Here is a 14,801-nt window from a genome sequence, read left to right as displayed (position 1 = left end):
CCCGCAGGCCCGCAGGTAAGCCATGATCCCTAAAAGAAACAGCTAGTTCACTTCCCCTATGGGATTTGTTACAATAAACAAATTGATCTTTTAATGTTGTGAAATTCTGAAGTATTAACTTTGCTATCAAGTAAGTGCTGCACTCAAGCGAGCAATTTCTGAACTAAATACTACACTACTGCTTTATTCACCAAGTAATTAAATCCCATTTTTTAAAATTAAATTCAGATTACTTAGGTTTTTAAAAACATTTTAATTTAAACTCAAATTTTAACAGAATTAACTAAAATACGAATTTTAGAAACCATTACTAAACAAATACATTTTTAAAGAAAAAGAGATGGTAATTTTGAAAACGAGCTATAAGTAGTTCATCATATAGCTTAGTTGTATGCCCATTTTAAACGATATTTTTGAGTTTTTATTGAATATTTTTTAAAGGCTTCTCGGTCTTCGCTTTCAGGGAGTTTATTTCGGCTTACTTTTGTGTGAAAACCCAAAGTAAACCGCATTTAAATTCGCCAATTGTTCCTACCCTAATCTAATCTAACACTATGTACTTGTATAAAGAACAGTCACTGCAATTAGAAATTGTAATAAATGTATTCCTTTGAATTTAACAATAATTCTAAAAAGAAGAACAAAAAAAAAAGATTCTTATAATGTGCTACATCAATTTCAAGAGCAGTTATTATAATTAAAGGGCATTATAAGTGTTGAGAATCATATTTATACAGAAAATCAATTGTATGTCCAGAATTGCATAGCTCTACTTTTCTCTTTCAAAATAAGTTGGCTTATCTAATGAGTCATTTTCTGGGAAACGATTGAATTTGGAGAAACTTCGAAAAAGAAATTATTATTAATATTAAGCTTATTTACCTGATGCAGCAATATTACAATATTTCCTTGCACTTCTCAGATCTCCGACAACAAACTATTAATTCCCACTACGTCACATCTCGAACGATCCTTCCAGCAATTACGACCTACGAAGAAGTGCTCAAGGTTAGTTTAAGATTACTTGGAGATACTGAAAGTAATTGGTAGTTAAAATAAAGTATTTTTTTTTGGTGAATGGCATTCTGAGCAATGAGTCGACAGTTCACTTGATTTGGGAGGGTTCCTGTAGAACTTTCTCAAGACTAAAATCCATCAGTGGCACTGTTCTCAAGTCTACAAAGAATGAGATCACAGTACGATGTAAGAGAGAAGGGTGGAAACTTCAAAATCAGAGAGAGAGAGAGAGAAAGATGCACGTGATAAATACCATTACCCATGCTTCTAAATTGAGTATGCATTATTCCAAAGAAGACTGAGCTTCCAATCGTATGATCATGGGGCTTCCTTTCGGTTCATAGAAGAAACAAATACATGGCATGGACCTGGCCGCTGGCTATCCTGTGCAGCTTTTATCAAGAAGATGAGGAGGAAGCTTCAATACCTTGAGGGTTGATGGCTCTGAATGTGCGGAGAAGAAAATCTCTTAGACTGGCCTAGAAGTTCCTCCTACCATACTCTTATTTAGACGATACCCTAATCAGTTTGGTCCACTGTAGGCCCTCTTGATCACTACAGACTCTCTGATCAAACTCCATGGAATATAATCCGGGCAAGAACTTAATTAACTTTTTTTAAAAAATAAAGTGTCTTTAAAGAAGAAGCCATACATGGGTACTGATTCCATTTCTATACAAGTTAAACTATCCCGTTAATAGGAAATGAAAGAATTCTTAAAGATAGCTCTTTGTTTTGCAATTTAAACTAACTTAAATAACTTAAAGAATGACTGTGTCTAGCCCTAGCACTAATTGTGATAGTTAAAGCTATTTAACTTCGAATAACAATCATTACAAAGAAAGTTTGTGAATCAGAACTGATGATTGCACTAGCAGAAAGTTAAATGCAATTTTCCATGCAGTTATTTTTTCTTTTTTCTTAAGAAAAAGGAAAATTTTCAGTTGTCCTTTAATTACAATTATTAGAAAGTAAAAAAGTTTAATTAAATGAATTTTGTAACGAGGCTGCAACGGTAGCAGTAGTTCAGGGTCACCTTTTAAGTTTTTACTCTTCTTTAGTTGTCTTAAGATTTTTTTTTTCTTGTAAGTAACAAGACCAGAAAACTTTTCCAGCTTCAAATAGGAAAAGTTATAATTGGAGAAGTGCATTCAGACATGCAGTGTATTTTAAAATACTCACTAGGAAAGAGAAAAGTCGTGCATATGTAAAGAAAAATGTATTACTGGTTTAATAAAAAAAAAAAAAAAATTATAGAGAAAACGTAATTTAAATAATTCATTATGCATTCTTTCATTTATGAATTTCCCATCCCCGTTAAAGAAAATAATTTTTTGGTTTAATGTGACACCTACACTCTATCAAGTTTTTAAAAGAAGTCACTACGCCAAGTTTAATTTAAATACGAGTACACTGTCGATTCAGTGACACTTGCAAAACCTGAGAAAGAAAATACTGGAGAAGTCATCTAAATGTCTGCGATGACATCATCTAATGAACCTGTAAGTAACTATCAAGGAGTTAGAGAAAGATATTAACACTTCCAGAGATCTTCATTTGGAGTAGTTGCTGTAAGGTGAGTGGTCATAGTATGGTGGGAGCAAAATGCACTTAGGTCTCAATCTCAATGCAACTTTGCCTCATAGAAAATAAAGAAGTAAACAAAGTTTGTACAAAGCAAATTCTTAACACAAAACTAATGAACTAAAGTAGTCGAAGATGATCGAAATCTTTAAATTGGTAAAACTTACAAAAAAAATTGATGCATTTATAAGAGCCTTCTTGATAATTGTACAGCAATGAATGGCGAGTAAATTTCATTTATTTTCACCTGTGTAAAAATTATTCTTCCATTCACATTTGAGGCTATTCCTATAACATTTTTTTTTGTAATTTTACTTGTATTTACTTTGGAACTTCCTTATCCTTTAAGGGCAGTATTGAATCAAATAAGTTATATTTCGAATGATGCCTTCAACAGATTTATAGCCCTAAAATAGTAATCACATTACTGTATCACATCTGAAGCCTCTTTCCACTCTATTGCCAGCCCCTGTAAAGACTCTTCATGAAGTAATCACAGTTTGCAGCCAAGAATGAGAGGGCTATGCATTGCAGAGATTGACAGCTAATCAAGTGTCATTGAAAGCGTACATGCCAATCCCCTCTTAACAGTAAAAAAAGAAGTTTTAAAGACTGGTAATTTGAAGAGGTTTACTCTTCTTAAACAACATATATTACGCTCCACTGCAAAACACTTACTTTTCAATCTCCTGGAAACATCCATAAAAATGATACATAAACCTGGAAAACCGTACCATTTGACTTCATCTAACAGACTAGAACAGCTGAAAGCAATAGTGCCAGTCCAACATTTCCTAACAGACTATCACTTCGGCTTCAGACGACGATGCTACAGAATTATAAATAAACTCACTACAATCCTCTTAAAGGGAGAAATTCTGCACATCAGCTGTTTTTTTTGTCTCGAACTTGGCCTCAAGGAAGCAAAATTAAAAAAAAAAAAAAAAAAAAATGTACCTACCACCCACATATTAACTAATTCTGTTTTCTCTTGAAGATGAATTGTTTTAGGTGCTGCTGGATGACTTTTTTTTCAAGAAATCTTCTGCATTAAATAGACCGGCTAAAGGAACATAAATTAACTCGGAAACCAATGCACAAATAGTAAGTGGAATACTATCGTTTAAATGTAAAATAAATAGTATATTTTGGAGAACATTTTAGAAGAAATAGCGAAGTTTAAACTAACTGGTAAGTGGCACAAGAATGTCAAATTAAAATTTAAACTTACATCAGAGGGAATTACTTTATTCATCATAAAATTTAGGCACAGATCATTACGTTTTATCCAATTCCTGTTCCAACTTGTTTTTTTTTCTAGAATAGACATTATTTTAAAACAATTGTAATCAATAATTACTGGAAAAGTCCTTTGCTCGACCCCTAAACGGGTCTAAGTATCCATAATAATATCCTCATCATGTACGTATATAATATTAAATCTATTTGTTTTAATATAATGTGAATTCATTGCTTCATGAACAAAGTTTTCGGAATAAAAAAAAAATGGATAGCATGTAATTATATCCAATTAAAATGCGTAAATTGGCCATATTGAACACCAAGTACTTGGGTACATGATTGTAATAAATGATGCATCAAATAATTTCATAATTGGAATTAATTTATGAGTAAATCACTTATATCGGCTAAATTTGAACACAAATTTAATAATCTTTCAGAAGCACTCTTTAATATTTGTGTAAAATAATATATTAAAAAAAAATTTAATATTAATATGAAATATTATAATTAATAAGGAATGTTACAAACCTCTATTTAAAATGACTTGATAATTAAGTTCACTAAATAAAACTTACTGAAAATATTGTTACTTTATACAAATTAAACTGTTTTTCACTTTAAAAATATTAATTTAAAAAAAATTCTTCAAAATTAAGAATATAATTTCAACTAAAATTCTTCACGCCAATGCCATTTGTAGAAGATGACGTCATTTTAATTAAGTGTACTCAGTTCGCTGAAATAAAAAAAAAAACGATTTTTTTTTCAATTAAAACCAAAAAGAAAATGAATTAAAATAAATTTTATAAATAATAATGATTATTGAAATCAATTTTAATAGTTAATAAAGTCAAAAGATTATCGGAAGCTGTTTGAAGAGTGATCCCCCTCTACAAGGGTTAGTCCATCTTTGACTGGCTGCTCCTAAGAAGACCATCTCTATGTAAGTGAAATTAAATTAAATTTTAAGTAATTAAAATGAAGTTATTTAACAAAATCTATACTTGAATTTGTTAAATGGAACCTAAACGTTAAAATTATGTGAAATATTTTAGGTTTTATAATGGATTTCATTATAAAAAGTTTTAAAGAAATTTTTGAATTCTTTCAAGATTCAAATATGGCGAACTAAAATCGAATAATTACTAATCAAATTAATGATCATCAGTAAAGCTATTTGTCATTATTTATACTTGAATTTGTTTAGTGGTACATTAACGTTAAAATTATGTGAAATATTTTAGGTTTTATAATGGATTCCATTATGAAGAATCTTAACGAGATTTTCAGTTTTCCAAGATTCAAATATGGCGACAGCTAATAAGTTAATCTTAGATTTATTAACCAACTTAATGATCTTTAATTGCAATTACTAAAATGTTATTTCATGATTATTGATTTTTCTTTTTTCTTTGTTTTTCTTAATAATGCTTTTTTTTAAAGGATTACATAGGATTGAATTTTGTAAAAGATGATAAAATGGTTAGTTTAAGATTTTGGGAAAAGTCTAAGTGGCCTTGATACAGTCACTTTTTTTTTTTTATCTTAACAGACACTTCAAATTTTTAATTTTTGAAAGTTCATTAGGGATCTAATGAACTAAAAAAGGTTTTTAAATATATTATATATACATATATATTGTAATAAAGATTAAATCATACTAAAAAATTTATTAATTATGCAATAATTACAAAATTAAGCCTACCTGGAGTTCTAATTTTCGTTTCATTATTTTTTTTTTTATTTCTGGATTACAATTAGTCTTGAAAAGTTTAAAATTTGAAGATCTTGAAATTTAAATCCAACAATCCCTGTTGCTTTTACTGTTTTACAGGGATTTACTGGGTTGTTCCTGCAACATTATTTAAATTAAATACACTAATTTAAATCCTGGTGCTGAAATATTTTATAGTTACAATTCTAGTTTACTAATTATCTATTAAATGAGTCATGAACTCTTAGTCTTTCTTTTCTAACTGAAATTTTTAAATATGCTTTAATATGTAATCTACAATCCAAAAAATTGTTTTAAAATTACTACATACCTTTACTTTTGTTCCAAACAGATCAGTTCGGGCAGTGAGCAAGTGCAGTGTTGTGTTAGTGCAGTGCAATTACTTTTGAATAGCTGGGTTACAGTTTCTAAATTTGTTCTACAAAATTAAGGTAAGATATATAATTCATACACCCATATTTGTAATTCTAATTAGTAAGTTTTTTAACATTACTTTTGACCTATTTTGTTATATTAAGTGAAATATATTTTTATTTCTACATTAAATGCATGCTAGCTCCCATTCAGCTTAAGTCTTACCATTGTAAGACTAATTGTATACCATTGTATATCGACACTAAATGCAGATAGAAAAAGAAAATACAACTTTTAGGTTTCCATCTAGGCTTCAGCGAAGAAATGGGCTCGCCTATGTGACCGGGTGTAGTTGAGAAAGTATAGAAAAAGATAAAAGAAAGTTGTCTGTTAGTTTTCTCATAAATCATGAGTTCAGTCTTGTCTTTTGTAATTGAAAATTTCAGGCAAGCTTCAATTTGTTGCCTATTTTGAAACCAATAGTCCAAAAAAATGGTTTTTATTGTATTACATACCTTAAAATGTGAATTCTTTATTCTTTAGAATCAAATATGGTTCACTCCCTATTTATAATTATCCTTATTCTTGTTAACAATGTAATTCTTCTTCTTCTTTTTTGATGAAAATTACTTTTGTTCCAAACAGATCAGTTCGGGCAGTGGGGAAGTGCAGTTTTGTGCAGTGTTGTGTTAGTGCAGTGCCTATTTCTTGGAACAGCTGGGATGCAGTTTCTAAATTGGTTCTACAACATTAAGGTAAGAAATTTATATATAATATTTTAAATTCTAATTATTAAGTTTTAACATTTCGTTTGACTTATTTTATTATTTTCAGTGAAAGATATTTTTATTCTTTTTAATGTAGAGTTCATGCTAACTCACATAGAACTTAAGAGTCTTACAATTGTACTCGTATATCGATACCAATTGCAGATAGAAAAGAAACACAACTTTTAGGTTTCAGTCTAGGCCAGGGGTCGGCAACCTATTTTAAGTAGAGAGCCATTTTTCCTTAAATAATTTTAATAAATCTTACCAAGAGCCGCAGAGATGATAGTGTAAACAACTCTGTAGACCATTTGAACTTGCAAATTATTATTTTATGATATTCAACAACCTTTAAATGTTTTAAAACTGTTCGGTAGGACAGTGGTAAAAAGGGTTGATCGTCAACTTTGACAATTTTATATATTTATTTTCACATATTCAAAGTAAATAAACGAATAAATAATAACTAAACCTTTATTTGAATGAAAATGGAGGCAGTCTTTTATAATTACGTACTTTGTTTTAATATAATTCTATTCAATTTCAAACCTATCACATTTAAAATCATTTTTGGAAAAAAATATCTTTACTTTAATAAATGAACTTTTCACTTGTTTCAATAAAATTGAAATATACAATTTATTTTGGACAGGCTGAAGAGCCACACAATTTGGATAAAAGAGCCGTATGCGGCTCGCGAGCCGCGGGTTGCCGACCCCTGGTCTAGGCTTCTGTGAAGAAGTGGGTTCGCCTATGTGATCGTGTAAAGTTGAGAAAGTGTATGAAAGGATAAGTGGAAGTTGTCTGTTGCTTTGAAACGTCCGAGTTTTCGATTAATGGTAGTATGTGTTGCGAAGTACATTTTGTTATTGGTTAGGTATGCAGTCGTTACAGGCGAGTGTAGCTACAAGCAAATATCTTAACTGATAGGGCTTAAGTCAGGGAGTGGTCTGAAATATGTCACAGAACAGTCTGGTACAGGAAATCGTTTGTTGATCAGGGTATTCTCAATTGTAGGCTTGTTGCAGTTAACATTTTTGCGTTTCCAAGGAGTTAATTTCGAAAAGTTTTTGCTCCGGTTTTCTAAAGGTTCATGATCTGTCTCCTTTCTTAGAACCAGTTTCTTAATCATTTGATCTATGTAGGTTAGTTAATGTCTGTTTTGGAAGAGGGCTAACATACCTGCGTAGCCTAGCGTAACTGAAACAGACCAGACTATGCCCTAGCAGCATGGTTGAAGGGGATTATTATAGTTCCCAGAGGCAATCTAGTGAGAATTTATCATCCTGTAATATAACTGTCTTCGAATCTAAAATCTGCAAAATTATTTCTTCTTAAAAGAAAAAGAAAGATCACTTAATGTGATGTAGCCCGTTGCGTCGGTCTAAAGTTTGTTAAGTATTGTAAACTCGCCTCTAACTATATCGAATTCGGCAGCAATATAAAGTAAAATTGACTGTCCAGTCTTTTCTGTCTTTAAAGATAAAAAAAAATAGGGTAAATCTTTACAATAGCCCACGGAGGTGTGGCCTAATATCGAAGTGATTCTGATTCGCTGTTACCATATAACCCGCCAAATTCAAATGTAAATATAAAAATATTTCTTTATTTTATATTTACATTTAAATCTGGCGGGTTATATGGTAACGCGAATCAGAATCACTTCGAATTATTAATTCAAGATTGAAAATTTTATTTAAAAAATTTTTCGTGGGGGCTGTGCCCCCCAAACCCCCCCTTTTTGTGGGGGCTTTGCCCCCACACCCCCTGATCTGTTTTTTATTTTTATGGGGGCTTCGCCCCCCACACCCCCTCACTACCCAACTAATCCACACACAAATCTAATTTGTAATTCAGACGCATGAAAAACAAAAGAAAAGAAGCCTACCTTATTCAATGCAATCCCTATCCTTCTGTTAATACAATTTATTTACTCCCTTAAATAATGCTCTCATTTGATCGCCCATGGAAGAATGACTCCTTTTCATACTTAACACACTTCGGACCTACATATCTATTACTAATGAAACCAACACCTATTCAAAATTTTGAAACTTTCATCTCTCCATCTTCACTCAGACTACATGCTTTAAATAAAAGAAAAACTGTAGATTTTAAACGTTCATGTTTTATGAACTTTAAAAAAAAACGCACTTAAAGTTACACACTGGACACTGGCGGGAACTGATAATACGTTGGAAAGGAAGCAGTTACTAAGTGTGAGTGTACTGCGCATGCTCACTAAAAATAAATAGGTAAGAAATTCAAAAAAATTATATACAGCACATTAGCGGGAAGTTGAGAAATTTAAAAAGAATATATTGAACATTGGCGGGAAGAAGTTTAAAAAGTCAACGGTAAGTGTGCTGTACTGCGCATGCGCTTAAAATAAATAGGCCACACCTCCGTGTAACCAAAAATAGTAATTACTTTACATGCAATACGCACCTTTGATACTATGTAACCTTTATGCAGTTTCCACTTATTAACATTAATAAAATATAACAGGAAAATTCTGCCACATCCTATTTTGTAGAGTATTAATTTTCAATTCAAATTGCAAACATAGAATCATTAAAATAAAAAACTAGACACCAATTCAGTCCTATTTTCCAACTTTCCATGTGTACTTCATAACCTAAAAGCTAAGTAGATTTCGTGAAGCTAACACACTAGCAAAAAGGTTCCATGTTAAACCCCACCTCTCCTTGCCTGCTTACAATTCGCAGAAAAATTTTTGGTAACGATAACAACAGATGTAACAACTTAGTATTAGGCCCTCTAGTGACTTATTCGCGAACTTCACCTAGAAATATGGTGTTAATGTTACCACTCACACGACTTTCAGTTAGTATAATTCTCAGGTTCGAAACTTGTACTTTTTTTTTCCAAACTCTAATTTTTTTTTTTTTATTCATAAATTTATTTAGTTCTTAGTAACATTATAGTTTTTTTGGAAAGAGACGTTACTGCCAATTTCAGTCTTATTTCTTGTAATTTGTTTTGGGCAATCATTTGAACAGGGACTAGGTCATATTCAGGGTTTTATATTGATGAATTAATATTAATTTTATGTGTGATTTAGGATTTTTTTATTTTACATGGTATATGATTTAAAAACTGTTATTTTCAAAGTTTAACTGTTGGTTCACTCCGCCTGTATTGAACAGACAGTTTGAATAAGTTAAAAAGTTTTTAAAGCATCTACCTTGTAAAAAAATGCTTCAAAGTACACAGTATTATCACAACCAATGAGCAGTGTTAATTAATCAAAATAAGTTCTGAAGATGCTTAGACTCTATTGTCGAAAGCTTAATCAAAAAAATGAAATAAGACTGAAACTGGCTATGATTTCTCTTCTCCTCTCTGATAATCAGTCACCCTCCAAAAAAAAAAGGTACCCTTGCCTTCAACTATTCAGACTGAAAACTGCTCATTGCATCGAAATGACACTAGAAAGGTAACTTACAATCTATCCTTGCTCAAAATGCCATTAAAAAGAATTTTGCTGAGAAAAATTAGTAAATATTTCTGAAGTTCAGGGAAAAATCATTGAAAATTTCAGAAAAGTGAATTATTATTCATTCGATGATGTGGTACTCTTGTGGTAGAGGAGGGGGATTCTTTTCGCTGAGTTACTGGTAGGTTCGACAAGGATTAAGGGGGGGTCTTACAATCGAATTTATAGAAGCTTCCTTTTTTTTCCCCCAATTAAAACCTCAGGTTATTTTGTGCGCAATTTGGCTGTATCAGCTGAATAGAAATGGATTTCAAATTTTTATTTAACTGTTTTTGACCATTCACAACGATCTTGATGTTCTTTTTGTACGTGATCTTATCGCGTCCCGGGATACAACATTTTCTCTCTCTCTCTCTCTCTCTCTTCACCCTCTACTCGGTGAAACAGTCCTTGGAGTAGAATCTGAATCTCTACAAGAAGTTTTTCCCTATTACGTCAATCAAGGCGCCGTATTCTCCCAATGATTTTTCTAGGAAAATTTAGTTTTAAGCAGTTTGAGATAAATTAAAAATGTTCCTCTAAGTATAACAACTTCACCCATTGAACTCAAACGCTTAATATAAAACACTATTCTCTAACCTATGTGGACTTACGGATCTGTGGGGTTCAGCCAAACCTACAAAACATACGGACAGTACAGGACATTTCAGTCAAAACTACTGCCGACAGATAGCTGACGCTCCTTTCTACGGTGACTAACCTCACACTTCACACCGACCTCAACATTCCCTTCATAGATCAACTCGCCAAGACTAAATACCAAAAATTCCATACTACTCTCTCGACTAGCTCTAATCCTCTTTGTACTGTCTCTCGCTTCCTCTGACATCCCTAATACTCCTCGCCGACTGAATCGCCAGTGGCCCCGCGACTTCCTTGTAGTCTGAAGGCCTAAACGCCATTCTCCTCCTATCTCTCCTCTCTCCTATAGAGAGTGCTACTGCTGGGTAGTTTCTCTCCTCCTGCTCTCCTCCCGCACCAGTTCATCACTCTCCCCTCCTCCTATCTCTCCTCTCTCCTATAGAGAGTGCTACCGCTGGGAAGTTTCTCTCCTCCCGCACCAGTTCATCACTCTCTCCTCCTCCTATCTCTCCTCTCTCCTATAGAGAGTGCTACCGCTGGGAAGTTTCTCTCCTCCCGCACCAGTTCATCACTCTCTCCTCCTCCTATCTCTTCTCTCTCCTATAGAGAGTGCTACCGCTGGGTAGTTTCTCTCCTCCTGCTCTCCTCCCACACCAGTTCATCACTCTCTCTATATTTACTTATTGTATACATCTGTATGCAGATTGTAAATTACTAAATAAATTAAAAAAAAAAGAAAGTATAACAGCTAGATTCTTAATATTATTTTTTTTTTAAATCATTAATCTCAGAAATATATTTTAATAATTTTAGAAGATTAGAAAATGAAGAAAAAACAGAAAACTGTAATAGATGAGGCGTGTTTCTTTCTTATTTAACTCACTTTGTTTTTTTTGGACAACTTCCGCGACAGCTTCTGCAGGAAATGTAACACATTAATAACCTCCACTAGAGGTTGTATAGTTGCAGAATATAGTGTTGTGTTTTTCTCTTTTTTTAATACAGTTATGGGTGAGAGGCGAGTGATTTTCTTTTCTTTTTTATTCTATTTGATAATAACCTGCCATAACCCCCGTACTGTGCTAGCGAATTCTGGGGGGGCGAGCGACGGAGAGCTCGTCAGACCTACATTTTTCAAACCTCATTTCCATGCCTTCACTATCCGCTGAATCTGAATAAGTATAATCCCCACTCTAGTCGCAATTTTTCTATAGTTATCTTCCGCCCACTTCCTTGGTTGCCATTTGGCCTCTGGCATGGTTGCATCCTCTTCTCTTACACACAGACACTCACTTATACCCAAACTACAGGAACTCTTTATGACCGTAGAGTGCGCTGCCTCCATCTCACCACCATTTTTTTTTGCTTTTTTCTTTAAATAATATAATGAGGTCATCGTCATTGCTAGCGTTCCCTTTAGTTCGCCACGACGTCATACTTGATGCTTAAGATATTTTATTACCTCTACTTTAACTAAATTTAACTCCTCCACCTTCGGCTGTTTTCCAGTCTCTTCTGGCTTTGCATATTATTATTGGAGAAAGAACTTTTCTCAAGAGCGCCAATAAAAATTGGGTCCTGCGATTTCTTATCTTTCTTTTCCAACTAGGTGAAGTGAAAGTATGAAAATAAGTTATTTTTGTGATTTCATTTTACTTTCTTCTTCCATCTTAAAGTAAAAGGTGATTATTTTTCTTTTTCCAAAGTATTGTAAGATTATCTGTTCAAGGTAAGGAGGGGAAAATCTCGTGTGCTTAATCACGTGACTTTCTTTTACTTCTATTTTCTTTCTAAGTTCTATTTTACACATTTTCTTCAATAATACTTAATTCCGCTCACATTTAAAGGGAATCAACCCAAAGCCTCTCTCTCAGTAGAGTACAGTAATTCAGTTTCCAGTTCAAGTTGTAGGAGTTACGTGTTTTGTAAACACTGTACACTGTTTAAAAATAAAATCATTTACGAGGAAATTCTTAAAATAGGGGAAAATTCTATTCGATAATGTGGCTCCATCCGGTGAGCTGATTGTTCATTAAATTGGGAAACTCACATTTGATTCTTATTAATATTGGACAGGTGGCAAGCCTGTATGACTAACATTAATGCCATTTTAGAGGATATTCTAACACGTTTCGGCTGCCACTGGAGCTAAAGTTTGTCGTGTTTTTTTCAAATTTTGGGACTATTTCCTGTAACCTTTTGTAATACTGTGAACTCTATTTAGATAAGCCAAGTTTGTGGTGTTCAGCATTTTAATTCTAAACTTAGGCGCCACGATAGCCGAGCGGTTATGGGCTAGACCCGCAAAGCTAATGTGTATTGTTGGTTTAGTGGGTTCGATTCCCCTGGTCTAGGTCTTGGATTTTATTTAATGGTTAATAAGAGAAATTTATAGTAAAGTATGTTAGGCTGTTATAGGCTAGACCCGCAATGCTGAGGTGTATTGTTGGTTTAGTGGGTTCGATTCCCCTGGTCTAGGACTTGGATTTTATTTAATGGCTAATATGAGAAATTTATAGTAAAGTATGTTAGGCGGTTATAGGCTAGACCCGCAAAGCTAAGATATATTGTTGGTTTAGTGGGTTCGATTCCCCCGGTCTTAGGCCTTGGATTTTATTTAATGGTTAATATGAGAAATTTATAGTAAAGTATGTTTGCTAGTCGCCTCCGTCCGCGACACCTAATTTGGTAGTTGGACGTAAAGCCCGTCTGAAAAAAATAGGCAATTACTTTACTTCTAAACTTGGTTTCGCTATTATTTTGGGCATTTTAACTGATCAATCATTTACTAGGAGATGATTCTAAAGAGGTTAGAAACAGTGGCCTTTTCTGTATATAGCGAAAAACTGGACGCATGCGCGGAAAATAATATTTTTTAATTAATATGCATATAATTGCTGCCATAATTAACCGTTCAAATATGGTTTTTAATTAGAACAGCTGTTTGTTTAAGTTAGTTTACATTAGGGGCTCAATTTCCGTTGCGATATTGTGCTTCCTCTACTCAGCTAAATCAGAAAGGTATTCAAGCGATAAGCGCATCGCAAATAAAGAAACGCAAATTCAGAATAGTGTACACAACTAGAAATTATGCGCTTTACTGGTATTTATTTAGTGCTCTTTCATGCATACATAATTTGCATCCTATTATATAATAATCTACTGCGGTATATTATAATGTTAGTAATATACATTTACCACTAACTAATGTTTACAAAAGCATACAAATAAATTTTCCATTTTCCACTTGATATTGTGCCATTTTCATTACTTCCTGTTTCTACTCGTAAGAGGAAGTATTGCGCTCATCCTGATTTTTTATTTTATTTTAAGGTAACCTGAATAGGTTAACCCTTGTGTGTTTTTGGGAAACTGACTGGGTTAGGTAAGGTGCGTTTCACCGTGAACCAATAAGGAAAAAGAAACGAACCAATAAGCCTACAGACAAAATTAGCAAACCGGAAGTGCGCCATTACCCTATCTATTTTTCAGTTTTTGAGGGGGATTTTTTTTGGGGGTGGATTCCAATGATTTGTTGTAAACTAGCTACTTTGTCTATTTCATATTAGGTGCACAATATGGGCCAGCTGTATTATACTAAAGTGCTTAGCGGGGGCGTATTATATCCGCTGTATGTATCCAAGTTGTAGAAAATAGAAACGTCATTTTACTCTCCTCTTGCTATGTACCCAGTTTTGAGCTTTGCTATTTTTTGTTAAAACTAATTACATTGATGGGCTAACCTAGGCGCCACGGTAGCCGAGCGGTTAAGATACTAGACCCGCAAAGCTGAGATGTATTGTTGGTTTAGTGGGTTCGATTCCCCTGGTCTAGGCTTTAGATTTTATTTAATGGTTAACATGAGAAATTTGTAGTAAAGTATGTTAGGAGGTTATAGGCTATACCCGCAATGCTAAAGTGTATTGTTGGTTTAGTGGGTTCGATTCCCAGTCTTTAGGCCTTGTATTTTATTTAATGGTTAATAGAACTTCATAGT

General features: G+C 33.1%; 1 protein-coding gene and 1 long non-coding RNA gene across 2 annotated transcripts in view; one reads left to right on the top strand and one right to left on the bottom strand.

The window, feature by feature from the left end:
- Window positions 1–4,380: 4,380 nt before the first annotated feature.
- On the bottom strand, window positions 4,381–9,423 carry LOC141447531 (uncharacterized). The gene is made up of 5 exons (XR_012454400.1): window positions 9,151–9,423; window positions 6,451–6,677; window positions 5,892–5,999; window positions 5,552–5,698; window positions 4,381–4,582 (listed from the first exon to the last, which is right to left on the bottom strand). It is a non-coding gene; the product is annotated as an uncharacterized lncRNA (long non-coding RNA).
- The window catches only part of LOC141447530 (lachesin-like), an 860,405-nt gene continuing 851,510 nt past the window's right edge, over window positions 5,907–14,801 (top strand). The window contains exons 1-2 of the mRNA XM_074115178.1: window positions 5,907–6,012; window positions 6,581–6,690. The gene's annotated coding sequence lies outside the window, so the exon portion shown is untranslated. The remainder of the gene's footprint in view (window positions 6,013–6,580; window positions 6,691–14,801) is intronic.

The sequence above is a fragment of the Rhodnius prolixus genome, unplaced genomic scaffold (assembly GCF_049639745.1).
Source record: "Rhodnius prolixus isolate KJV_2025 unplaced genomic scaffold, Rpr scaffold_7, whole genome shotgun sequence".
NCBI lineage: Eukaryota > Metazoa > Arthropoda > Insecta > Hemiptera > Reduviidae > Rhodnius > Rhodnius prolixus.
The sequence above is the reverse complement of the archived record's forward strand: the minus strand, read 5'-3'. Positions and strand labels throughout refer to the sequence as shown.